The sequence below is a fragment of the Ailuropoda melanoleuca genome, chromosome 11, assembly GCF_002007445.2.
Source record: "Ailuropoda melanoleuca isolate Jingjing chromosome 11, ASM200744v2, whole genome shotgun sequence".
Classification (NCBI taxonomy): Eukaryota; Metazoa; Chordata; class Mammalia; order Carnivora; family Ursidae; genus Ailuropoda; species Ailuropoda melanoleuca.
The window spans coordinates 86,070,683-86,079,344 of record NC_048228.1 but is presented as its reverse complement, the minus strand read 5'-3'; the positions used below and the strand labels follow the sequence as shown (position 1 = coordinate 86,079,344).

At 36.7% G+C, this 8,662-nt stretch overlaps 1 protein-coding gene across 6 annotated transcripts in view; it reads left to right on the top strand.

Moving 5' to 3' along the window:
• PCDH7 (protocadherin 7) overlaps positions 1-8,662 on the top strand; it is a 404,583-nt gene that overhangs the window by 109,219 nt on the left and 286,702 nt on the right. The window lies entirely within an intron of this gene.

Sequence of the window (8,662 nt, the reverse complement as noted above, 5' to 3'; positions counted from 1 at the left end):
CAGAAATTATTAAAATTACTCAGGGCCAAGGGCTTTGTTCTTGCTGGTCACCTGCAGTGTGTGATAATGCCCTTTTAAGGTTCAATCAAGGGCCCTGCATGGACTGTCTGACTTGACATTGGACACTACTACGAGGAGACAAGCATGCAGAGAGAGTGATTAATGTAAGCCCTTCTGCAACTAGCCAGAGGCTTCAGGAATTCTTTTCTGCAGCATTCCAGAGATAATTGCCCACCATTTTATCTAGGAAAGTGTTAAGTCATTTAAAAAAATATGGCAGGCTGTGACACACGAGAACTTGGTGTTAACACAAGGAAGGAAATCGGAAACAAAGTGGAAAATGGGGGGTAAAAAAGAACATATGTGAGTCTGTAGTCTCTCTGAGGGTGGGCGGAGCTCACTTCACCAAAGTACAGCAGTCTTTTCAGATTGAGAAACTCAAAGGTTTTATGCAATTTCTCCTTTACATTCTCACAAACTTGCACGAGTTCTCTGAAAAAGTACTGTTCTATAAGTTGAATCGTAGTTGCCAGAGGACAACTTATTTTCTCTAATTTCTGCAAATTAATTCTCACTCTATTGTTAATGTCTCTAAAAATGAAGCCGGAATATAAGACACTAAACAAAGTGCATACTTTAAAAATAATTGATTAGAAATATGTATAACATTATTGTGTTTGGATCTATCACTGTCTTATATGAGACTAATTCTGCTAATTTGGCATCCACAATCCACAAGAGCATCTTAGGTTCCAAAATATTGTAGCCAAATATCCTCTTCATCATGCTGGGGCTGGGGGTTGGGGGAGATAATCGACTTCAGTTGTGTTCTGAATGCCTGGGCGCTCCATATGGCCTATTTTCCATTGGCAAGTTAGTCCTTAAAATCTTAGGGGATTCCACTACATATGCATACGTATTATAAATTAATGTTCTAATGTGCTTCGAGGCTCTTGCTGGATGAATGGCAGGCGGAAGGAAAGAAAATGAAAAACATATTTTTTAAAGAAACCATAGGCATGTGGTTCTCCCCAGGCATCGGAATTAGGAGTTTGAAGAGACTCAAGAACGAGATCCTTCCTTTTCTGGAATGAAATCTTGGGAGATGTATAGAAATGAGGCACTTTTCTTGATACTTTCACTTTCAGAAGTGCGATCATTCCAAACTCCTTGCCTCATTCTTCACTTATCACCATTTTCTAAATACATTTGAAAGGTATTTTTTCTTTACAGTCTTAAATAAAAACAGGAAAAAAATGCAGTTAGCTACATGGAAATGATCCATCGGAAGACTCATCTGAGGGTTAAAAAAAAAAAAAAAAAGGCACTTATTGGACAAACCAGTCCCTGGCTCTGTTGGTAGAGCCGCCCAAGAAGTCCAAGAATCCTTTCTTTTCTCTCTCCTTCCTGCTTCTTTGCTTTCTTCCCTCCCTCCCTTCCTCCATTCTTTTCTGTCTTTAGTGAAGATTCAGATTCCCTCACTTTATATGCTCCCTGGAACTGTAAAGCACCGTGGATCGTATTTTCTGTTGCAGGACAGTGATTTTCAGGGAAAATGTTTCAACCAAGGACCACCAGATAAAGGCTAGCATCCAGGAATTCACTCTCAAATTGGGGACCTACTTTTCTTGCAAATCAATTTGCAGTTCACACTTTTAGAAATCTAATAGTCATCTGAAGACTGTAGGAGCAAAGCAGCTTTCCTTTCTCCCGTCTTCTGGGCGTTTGTTTTCAAGAAATACAGCAAGAGGCATAGACCAGATAAACCAAGTAACCATGGAGCCCTAGTGCTGTAAGAACAGATGGAATTTGCAACGTTGTGTCACCAATGAATAATTTATATGTATATGTTACCTGTAGTATTATATAATCACTATAGATGTAGTAATTGCTGTATGTTATTTGGTATACATATTTACTATATCTAATATAACCAAAGAATTACCAAACACCTTGATCTTAATTATTAGTATTCATTAGGAGACATTGGGTCTCATAAAGGGAAGAGAAGGGGACTTGGGCTCAGGCCGACCCCAGTTCAAGTCCTCAAACTTCTTGAGCCTCATGTCTTCATCTATAAAATGAAGTCAACTCTTCATAGTTTGTGTGGCTATTGTGAGGATTAAAAGCCACAAAATATGCTAAGAACCTGACATAGTGTCTGGCTCATGCAAATGCCTAATAAATGGCAGATAATATGACTATTTCATATTATGCAAATTGAGTGATAATTACTAGTCTCCTCAGTGCATCTTTAGGGGTGCGGGCCGGGGTAATTTTTATTTTTTGTTATAGAAACTGCGATGAGGGAAATGTAACACTTACTCAAGGTCACCCAGTAAGTCATTCTCTGTCATTAGGACTTAAGGGTTTTCAGCTTGGCTGTCTAATTTCAGTCCATTAGGCCACAAAGTCATCAAAACAAACCAGAAAAGAGCACCATCAAAAAGCAAAAGTAATAAAATCAAAGGATCCTGGAGCAGTATTGTACTAAAAGCCATCTGCTATCTTCGTCCACATTCTCAACCCTCTTGAAATGTTATTTGTAAAGTCTTAAAAGGCTTGACTGGAAGCCTTCATGCCTTTTTAAAGATACAGTATATCTTTTGCTGACTCATGCACGCTGAATAAAGAATTGTAATATAGATTTTTGAATATACATCAGAGAAATGTCAATACTTTTTTACATTGCCAAAGCCCTTAGGCTTTTGCTGTTGAGAAAGCAGCTTTCTGATTAGCTAAGCAAATGATTGTTGATACAGTGGTAATGGTGATGAGAGGGTGTGTGTGTATTTGTGTGTGTGAGTGAGAGTGTGTCTATTTGTGTGTGTGTGTGGAGGAGTGGAGATAGTTGAATAAAAGTGTTTGCAACATTTAAATGAATATAAATATGGGTATGCATATTATTTCAGTTCTTTTTTTATATCCAGTGTTCCTTACCAGTGTGCTAAAATTTCTGTGCCATAATCAGGTGAAAAAAAAAAAAAAAAGACACAAAACTGCTGTCTTAGCATTTCCACTTGACTTTGGTGCCTTGTCTCCCCGCCTTGCTGTCAGATGCCCTTATTCCTCCCACTCCTTTCCTCATTTGGGCTTGGCAGGAACACTTTTGCTCGGTGCCAGTGTGGTAACCTTAAAATCGCTCACTTAAGTGGCTGATCTCATCTCTTCCTTTATGTGGTTTGCGGGATTTTTTCCCATTTTGGCTTATTACTTCCTTCTACCACCTTGTAGATTCACCTCTCTCATTGTATTTTCATTATTGTGTTATCTTTTAAAAATAAAACAATAAATATTTAAAACACAAAGCCTTTTAAGTTTCAGTTGTGGGGGCAGTTATTTTTATAGGAACAAAAATGAGGAGGAAAAAAAATGGATTTCTCCAAGGTTCGTAAAGCCCCGATGAGGCGGAGGGCACGTTCTCAAGTTACAGGATTCTACTTGTCCTATTTCTGAGGAGCAGAGCAAAAAAAATTTTTTTTGCAGATATTTTAAGAGATGGCAAAACAGAGAAGCAAACCAAAGTCATCACAAAAGGCTCCCAGTGTAGACCCAGCCATCTGCATATAGTTCACAGAACTCTTCTGTTTATTTATGAGTCGTGGAATGTGTAAAGCCAACTTCTAGCTGTAAAAGGACATACAGTTGCTCTCATATAATTTCTTTGGCCCTTTTTTTTTCTGCAAAATCAAGAGTTTGCTTTCTCATATGCAGGAAAGCACTGCCATGCATAAGGACTCAGTTTTGGGGAATTTGAATTTCCTTCCCAAAACATTTAAAATGACAAATAAAAAATAAGAATTTAATGTGTTTAAAACAGGAGTATAGCATTTAAATTAATGCAACTGATCTTGATATGTACACGCGGAAGTACTGTACCTGCCAAGAATACTTTAGAATAGCTCTAATGTACTCCTGAAAAGAAACAGAATTAAATTGAAGATAGAAACATTAATTTTCGGCTATAATTTGGTTCTTTTCAAGATAGCAATCTTCGATTAAGACAGGCACAAAGGAAGACAATGAAAGAAGCTATATATTTTACCTTAAGACTTCACAATCTGCTTCCTAGTAAAATTTTTCCAGAGGTTTTTACAGGGAAAAATGATTTCTCAAATTTCATCATGATCTAATGAGTTCAAGGAGCTAAATTGTTTATACATTAAAAAAATTAAATGTCTCTGCCATTCCTGTTCTGCAGTTCTGTGCTCTATCTTTCTAGTTAAAAAGAACATTATGTTTTGCAGGCCAGCAACTTCCTTGATATGATGTTTTAGTTTAATCTATCCAAAACATTACCCTCCAGACATTCTAAGAAAGTTGTTTCTCTGACATGATGTGATTTTATGATCTCTATGAAACATTTTCAGCCTTAAGCATTAAACACAAATAGATGGAAGTAGGTGATAGCTTGAGTGTTTGACCTCTAAATGTGGGTTCAGAATCACCCCTCTGAAGATGTGAAAATGTAAAGTGATACGAATACCCAGGAATATAAGAATATACACAAATGTCGTACCAGGCCAGGTCAGGATTATCTAACTTCTAATCTGAAACCAAATTCTGTCTCCCTATAACTTCCAGTGGATCTTGGCTAACATCTAGGGATCAATATGCTACACACAAAGATGTTACTACCCACAAAAGAAAGGGTGGAGTGAGTTTAATATTTTCTAGAGTTTTCTATTGCCAGACAGAAAATCTTCCTATTGATACATCTAAGACCTTCACCCCTAGAAGAGGTGTCAGCAGGTAGCTGTATGCTCTTTAGGAATGCAGAGCCTGAGGAAGAATTTCATGGAACATTGGAAGGAGAAACATGAAGACCATTGGTCATATGAGTTGGCTGTGAGAACTAAGGGAGAGCTTGAAGTGGAAAACAAACATGACAATAGTGAAAACTGAGCTTTTTTTTTTTTTCCCTTGCCTCTGCTCTTAGCCACAGTCTCAGCTACCTATACTATGTTAGGGATGATATAAACCCATTGGAAATGATATCCTTACCACTCGTAATATTTAATATAGTTCTGTATATACTAGGTTGGGAAACCAGAAATAACCTGCCCTCAAGTGCAGAAATTTATTGAACACTGAACACATAGAAACACATAATGAAGGCATATTAAGCTACATGCAAGCAGATGCCCAACAGTCATTTCTTCCAGAGTCCTATCCCTTTTTATTCATTCTGATGATATCATTTTTCTCTTTTGAAAGACTATTCACATTTACAATTAGTAGTTTCTTTGTGGGAATTGATTAATGTCTGTTTTCTATACCAGATTGTAAGTTTTTATAATGGAAGGGACCATGAATATTTATATTAACATGTGTCTGCAGCACATATAGGCATCCCAATAAATACCTTTCTGAATAGGTGAATAAATGAATGAATGAATGAATGAATGAATGAATGAATGAATGAAGTTTTATACAATGTGACATGGTACACTTTGTATGGGAGTTGGGGTTGGAAGGGGAACAGGCAGGAAAGACAGTTTATAAAGGATCTGGAATACCATAGGCATTAGTTTAAGTTCTGTAGGAGGCAATGGAAAAATTGTAGCAGGAATGGGACACAATGTGATTGGTGATGTAGCAAACCACCTTGAAGGGTCTACGGAGGAAGAATTGGGAGCACGATGGCAGCAAAAAGCACACTGAGTAGTGTACCTGCAATAATTACTGTTTTACTTTTTTCTTAGTACTTACTGTTTCCTAATATTTGCTTATTTCTACACTTATTATCTACCAACCCCTGCTTATCCTTCCATGAGAGAAGACATAGTGTCTATCTCATTCAGTGCTGTAGCCCCAGCGATTACAACTAGTGGCATAAGGTAGTGTCTCAATGTTTATTGAATAAGTGAACATTTTTTTTAAGAACTGGAACATAGATAGGGGATAGTTTTTAAATGTCAGCTGAGCTATATATTATCTTATTCCTACCTTTGCTTTTCTTGGACATTCACCTTTTTAATGTACCTTCCGTTTTTTTTTTTTTTTGCGGGGCGGGGGGAGATCTGGCACTTAAAATAGACAATTTTTTTCAGTTGAGGATATAGCAATTATTTTCAAAGTCTGTCACATTTTCTGATTTCTGTCTTCACCTTTCTTAGTGTGTGTTCTGTTAAACGTGAAGCAAACAAACAAATTAGCTATCGGAGCTAATTTTAATATATAATCTAAAGAACAAGTTGGCCCCTGCAGCCACCTGGATTTTGTTCTTTAGAGATTTGGAGTGCATTTGGGGTGAGATTGCAATTTACCTTTTCATCAAGATTAGAAGAGCTTCTTCTTCCCAGGACAAAAATCTATTTAAATAAGTTTACATGAACTGAACTTTCTTCTCGTGGCAAAATACTTTTCTGTGCTTAGGCATTTAAAATTCTTTGAAAACCTCAGGCAGAAGTTCACAGCGATGATTTTGTTGCAGGTCTCTGTGGTGAAAGAAGTCATGGTGTCCAGAAGCAAATAAATGGTCTCGACAACCAAATTCTATTTCCTATTAAAAATTACTGCACTGTATGTTTCTCTTGTCTTCAATGTCTAGGAATTTTCTTAGCTGGAAAGTTGGGAAAGTCAGTTTATTGACTTACATGGCTCATTTTGAGTCCACATTGTGGATGGTTCCCAAGCACTAGATTCTTGGGTGTAGTATGTGGACTGGTTTGTTACCTTTTACCAAATAAATACATATAAATTAAGCATGGGCAATATGATCTGAAAAACTAATATATTTTTTTAAGTAGGCTCCATGCTCAGCATGGGGCTTGAACTCACCACCCTGAGACCAAGAGTAGCATGCTCCACTGACTAAGCCAACCAGGCACCCGGACAAATTAATAATTTGTGTAGAGCTTTCCTGCGTCTTGTACTGTTACCAAAAGATGAAAATAAAAAAAACTCAACTTATCATTGCAAAATTGCCATTGTGGGAGTAATTAAAAAAGAATAATAAGCAGGTTAATTTTTTCTTACATAGTTAGCTACAATTATCAGAAAAATAAGCTTTAAAATAGTTACATCTTAATCAATCATCTGTGAACTCTGTGGACTCTAGATACATATTGACTTTAATGGATTTTCAGTGCCTACTTTGTATTTCATACTTGGTCTTTCCTAACTTTTTTGAGCCTCACTGGAAAGAAGTTCTGGAAACATATAGTTGTAAGATTTTCCCCCCAAATCAAGTATTCATATAATTCACATTATCTACATATGTGTGTCTGTCTATGTATCTATCAATCTATCCAAAATATCCTTTGTTTCAAAAAGATTTTGAGCATACTTCAATTTGCATATTATGAAATAAGATGATGATGGGAAACATTGAAAAAAGAGAAAATTAATACATCCAATAATAACAAGACTCAGTCATTCCAGTTGTGCTGCACATGGTTAAAATCAGATGGGACTAGCCAAGCCACCTCTGCATGGAGGTTGGAAGCAGAGCAGGTGTCCTTAAAAAATCTTGTACGCTTTGGCCACTAAAAGTGCCTCTTAGAATGAGAAGTGCCCCCCTCTCCTTCTTTTCACCCACCACAGGCACGGATACTACTAATCTTCGGGAGAATTTTGTAGATAGTCATTACTTTATCAGAGAAGTCCTTCTAAAGAGCTTAAATACTTAAGTGATTTCCCTTGGAGCAGTAATGGTGAATTATGTGGTGCTCTAATTGTGCTATTAGTTTATCTAAGCTAAAATGCAATCTACTTAATTTGAGGGTTTTATTACACATTGGTCTCAAAAGGTGAAATACATTAAATGCATATCGGTTCTTTTAACAGGAGGTTAAGCCTTTTCAGATGCTGCATTTGATGGAAATATCGTCTCTCACGTTTACTGTGGATGTTAGTGTGAGGTGTTTATGTTGACACAGACGTGTAACTTGGGAAATTTGCAGGATACTTTTTTCATATTTATCAATTTGTTATCATTTGTGGAGTTAAAGTTTTCGTTCTTTTAGTAAAACTATTCCAACCTCATGATACATCTAATTAATATATGAATTTATTATGGAATTATACCACTTAGGTTGTGGTGTGTTTAAAACTTAAAACATAAGTCTGTGCATTCAAAAGGAAATAATTACGTGTAAACAGAGCAGAGAGGATTTTTAGGGCAGTTTGACTATTGTGTGATACTTTAATGGTGGATCCGTGCCATTATAAATTTGTCAAAATCCATAGAATGTGTGACATCAAGGGGAACCCTAAGATAAACTATGGACTTCAGGTGATAATGTGTTGATGTGAGATCATTGATTATAACAAATCGACTCTCTTGGGAAGGTTGTTGATAGTGGGGCAAGAGGTACATGGAAATCTCATACTTTCTGCTCCATTTTTCAGTGAACTCAATACCACTCTAAAAAGAATAAAATCCATTTTTTTAAAAAAGGAAAAAAAAACAGGTCTGTGTAAAGTTAAGTGGAAGGAGTGATTTCCCATCTCTTCTTTCTGAACACTGTAAAAGTAGGCACTGACTCAACACTGAAATTGATTGACTCAACACTGTGGGTTAGAAAGACAATTACCATACGGTTTCACTCATTTATGGAACATAGAAGTGGGAAGATCGGTAGGAGAAGAAGGGAAGAAGAAAGCGGGGGGGGGTTACCATCAAAAACTAGGGATGTACTGTATGGTGACTAACATA